Below are 5000 nucleotides of genomic sequence, written 5' to 3'. Positions count from 1 at the left end.
CCTGATCACTGCCAGCAGTCGAAGGGTTAATCCCCTGAGTCAAATTCTTCACAGTGATAATTGCACAGAAATAATAATAACAGCTCCTGCTAATAATTACACAAAAATAATCAAACATTAATAGCAGTCAGAGCTCCATAACTGAGCTACTGTACTGCACCACTGTTGTTTTCAGAGCTAATATCTCCAGGCCATCGCAGTCCTAACCACACACACACACACTGCACGCTATGGTACCATACACACTCACACACACACACACACACACACACACACACACACACACACACACACACTGCACGCTACGGTACCATACACACACACTGCACGCTACGGTACCATACACACACACACACTGCACGCTACGGTACCATACACACACACACACTGCATGCTACGGTACCATACACACACATTGCACGATACAGTACCATACACACACACACACACACACACACACTGCATGCTACGGTACCATACACACACATTGCACGATACAGTACCATATACACACACATACACACACACACACACTGCACGCTACGGTACCATACACACACACACTGCACGCTACGGTACCATACACACACACTGCACGCTACGGTACCATACACACACACAGACACACACACACACACTGCACGCTACAGTACCATACACACACACACACACTGGACGCTACGGTACCATACACACACACACTGCACGGTAAACTGCAAACTAATGGCTCAATAAGAGCACTCTACACCAGAGAGAGAGAGAGAGAGAGAGAGAGAGAGGAAGAATGGAAAAGAGTAAGAGAGGGAAAGATAGAGATAGCACGGGAGAGAGAGAGAGAGGGGGGGAGAGAGGTATTGGTTTATTATCTTTCTGTTACATTGCCTGCGGACCAATCTCAGCCTGTGTGGTCCTCACTCTCCTCCACTGCTCTAACAACAAGCAAATGTCTGGGCAATAGCCTGGGCCTGTGCCATCTCTCTCTCCCTCTCTCTCTCGCTCTCACTTTCTCTCCCCCCCTCTCTCTCTCTCTCTCACTTTCTCTCTCTCCCCCTTCCTCTCTCTTCCTCTCTCTTTCTCTCTCACTTTCTCTCCCCCCCCCTCTCTCTCTCTCTCTCTTCCTCTCTCTCACTTTCTCTCTCCCTCCCTATTTCTCTCTTCCTCTCTCTTGCTGCCATTTTATTATTGTAGTCTTAATCACAGTCTTCTTGTAGGATGCAGGGAAAGATGCATTGAATTAGGCATGGCCTTTTTTGATGGACGAGGGAGAAATTGCTCGAGTGACTGATGGCTTTGGTTTTGCAGCCGTTGTTTTGAGGACCCTTGAGTCTCTGTGTTCTCTTCTCCACACCTTCACACGCTGAGCCAGAACAAAAAAAAAGACTTGATTTCAATATGGATGACCTTGGCGTGACTTTAATTCGAAACAAACTTTTGCTAGGTTAAAAGTTCCTCGCTTTACCTCTCCTCTCCTCTCTTCTCTTCTTTTCTCTCCTCTCTCCTCTTCTCTTTTTTCAATCTCCAGAACAAATGAGTTTCTGGAGGATCCATTTCTTATTTTCACTGCCTTTCATTTAGGTGCCTCGTTTTCGGCCTTTGATTGATTTTTGTTGGAGGACGGATTTGGCCAGCCCTTGAGCTCTCTGGCCATGACTGGCAGATCCTTGGTGTGTCCAGCCTCCCATAAACCCTCACACTGACCGCGGCAGCCGATATCAAATGAGCTCTTCCTGGCCTCGCTGTCGGTTCAGCCACGGAACAGTGCCAACCACGCTTCAGCTTGTCATCCGTCATCAGTGATGTGTGGCGTTCCCTCATCTTACACACACACACACACACAGACACACACACATTACCATCACCACCAATCCATCTTTGCTTCATGACCGCCGGTCATTGTTCCCACAGAAACAACACCGTCTACACCACAGCAGCGATGATGACCTCTATCTGCGATGTCTGCCGAGGCCCACAGCGCTGACCAATAAGGGGAAGCCTCAATGCTGGCTGTGCAGATGAACTCACCTGCTCGGGGCACGACTCCCATTACTTACAGTAGTGAATCGACCCAGCAGAGCAACATGCATGACTATTGCTGTAGGTCCCAGCCATCCATCTCTGAGATGCCCCCAGAGAAAAACACTTTCCCCAAGGTTGGTTAGCCTCTCAGGGCTAAACGCTGGTGTTCTGCTTGGGGGGGTCATTCTGCAGCATAGAGCGAAACACTCTCCCCACGATTGGATCTCAAGTCAAGTCTAAACACGTGTGTTCTGCTGTAGGGTGTCCCATTGATTGTGCATGGCAAGTAAACCTCCATAAGCGAAGGGACTAGAGACAGTTAGTGGAGAGTGAGTTTCCTCTTTAAAAAACACTTAACTATAATGTGACAGAAGCTTTCCTACCCACCAGAGAAGCTCTCTGTAGTTGCAGCTCTTGCCTTATAAGGCTTTTGCTTCTATGCCATCCTGGAAGTGCCTGCCTAGAATTCCCTGGAACAGGAAGGAACCCAGTTTGGATGTAAATGTCTTGTCCTGACACTATTACCACTTCCTTTCCTCCTATAACTGTCAAGTCCAGTCAGTAGAGCTAACCCCCCCACCCCTTTCTGTAATGGTAGAGTCCAATCAGTAGAGCTAACCCCCCACCCCTTTCTGTAATGGTAGAGTCCAATCAATAGACCTAACCAACCCCGCTCCTCTCTTCTGCAATGGTAGAATACAATCAGTAGAGCTAGCAACCCCCCCCCCCCTTCTGTGATGGTAGAGTCCAATCAGTAGAGCTAACCAACCCCCTCCCCCCCCCTCTTCTGTAATGGTGAGTACAATCAGCAATCATTAGAGCTAACAACCCCCCCCCCCCTTATGTGATGGTAAAGTCCAATCAGTAGAGCTAACAACCCCCCCCCCTTCTGTAATGGTAGAGTCCAATCAGTAGAGCTAACCAACCCCCCCCCCCTTTCTGTGATCAATGGTAGAGTCCAATCAGTAAAGGTTACTTCTTCACTCTCTCTTTCTTTTATATCTGTAACTGTAAAGGTGACTAAGCTTTCAGCGTTAACAAAAATCCCATTAATGGGATTTAATTGATCATTGAATTTAGACAGCAAAGCAAAGCACCTGGTAAAGGCAGAAATTCACTCCATTACCCTTTCATTCAATCGTCTTCTTTTCTCGTTGATTGATTGACATTCCGTCTTTCATTCCGTCTTTGTTTTTTTTAATTTTCTTTATTTTATTTTGTGTTTCTTTCGCTCTGTCTCTCTTTCTCTCAGGGCCTTGTGGTCGGAATGACTTCTCGGCACCAGGCTCCACGGCCTGTCTCAGCGAGAGAGGAGTTTGGTAACGTGAGCGAGTAAATACACAGCCTTCCAAACTAAATGTGTCTGGGCCATGTGCTGTTTCTCAGTAAACACAGAGCCCTCCATGAATACAGGCAATATTCAGTATTCCCCGGACACTCAACGGGAGGAGAAACATGCATTTGGACAGGCCATGGCAGCCATTTTGTGTTTGGATTGTCCTGTTTTTGGGGAGAGGGAGACGTGGTGGATGAGTAGCAGGCCAGAGGAGATCACAAGGAATAGCCGCTAATTGCGATTGGACGTTATGCAAGAAGCAGGAAATGGCGGTGGATTACTCATGACTCTGCGGTGGTCAGCCGAATAAGACGAGACGAGACGAGACGACACAACGCAGAACTGACCCAAAAGGCTCCAACCAGAAATTCAGAATCTCAAAAAAAAAAAAAAAAAATACCAGTCCACACTTCCAAAAACCCCAACAAAATCTGCGTCCAAGCTGCCAAAGGTAAGCCTTTTGTAGACAAAACTAACACAGGCTGTGGGTGACCACACACACACACTCACACACCTTGTTAAATGGCTGGCATCGCATTGATCGGAGAGCTTGTGAATGATTTTGAATGGTGTTGGCCAGCGGTTAGTGAGTGCTGGGCTGCTGACTGAAGCAGGGCCTCTGGCCTACAGGTTGCTAATGTATCCCTCATGTTAACACACCCTCACACTGACCACTGCTGAGGGCTTGACCACTGAGGCCTGGTCTATCAGGAGGACACTACAAATACTAATTCACTTATGGGATCAATGCAGAGACCAAATTCCTTGTATACGCAAGTATACTTGGCCTACAAACCTGATTTACATTACATTTACATTTACATACTCCGTTGGTAACGCTTTAGAATAACATGTGCTTATTAGGTATTAACAGTGCATAATAAGCAGTTAACAATTCATTACTAACAGTTAGTTAACTGTTGTTATCCTTTAATAACATTAACTAACTGTTAACATGCAGCTTGTAAGTGTTAATAAGCAGCCTTTTAGGTTACTTACAAGCATATTTGTTAACAGTTGTAAGTGTTAACAAGCAGCTTGTTAATGCTTGTTAATGGTGTATAAGACAAAAAGGTGGATAACTAATACGCTTATAAGACCTTTCTTACCTATTTGTAGTAAATTTTGCAGCCCCCCAATCTAAAGCGAGGACCATGTAGCCTATAGTTCCACAATCCCAACCTTCTATCTCTCTATCTAGCTTGGTTTAGCTGTGAGAAATGCACCTTTAAAATTGTTGTAGTGAGCAGGAATCAAACCCCGGTCTCCAGCATCAGAGAGTGCATCGCTACTTATTGAGCTACACTACTTTTCTTGTACAGCTGATGAAATTGTTTATTTTGACTCTATATTCCGAAGTGCTATATCACACTAGCTATGCTTTTTACAAATATGTTTCTGATGGAAAAGTGGTGTTTAATTAATGCAGAAACAGACCATGAATGTTCGTCTCTGTTCAAGGCAAACTGAAACATGTTTTAAATCGATCACGAACGTTCGCCTATGTTTGCAACTTTAAACCAGAGCTTTGAACGCACCCACTTATCGTCTTTAAGCCTCGGTTGCTAGGTAACCAAACTAAGCGGGCATATCTTTAGACTGCTGACAAACTGACAAACTGTTTTATGCGTTCACTGAACAAAGATTA

The sequence above is a fragment of the Alosa pseudoharengus genome, unplaced genomic scaffold (genome assembly GCF_046254945.1).
Source record: "Alosa pseudoharengus isolate Yale_2024_CS ecotype anadromous, Long Island Sound unplaced genomic scaffold, YU_APseudo_1.1 YU_APseudo_1.1_scf_17, whole genome shotgun sequence".
Classification (NCBI taxonomy): domain Eukaryota; kingdom Metazoa; phylum Chordata; class Actinopteri; order Clupeiformes; family Clupeidae; genus Alosa; species Alosa pseudoharengus.
The sequence above is the reverse complement of the archived record's forward strand: the minus strand, read 5'-3'. Positions refer to the sequence as shown.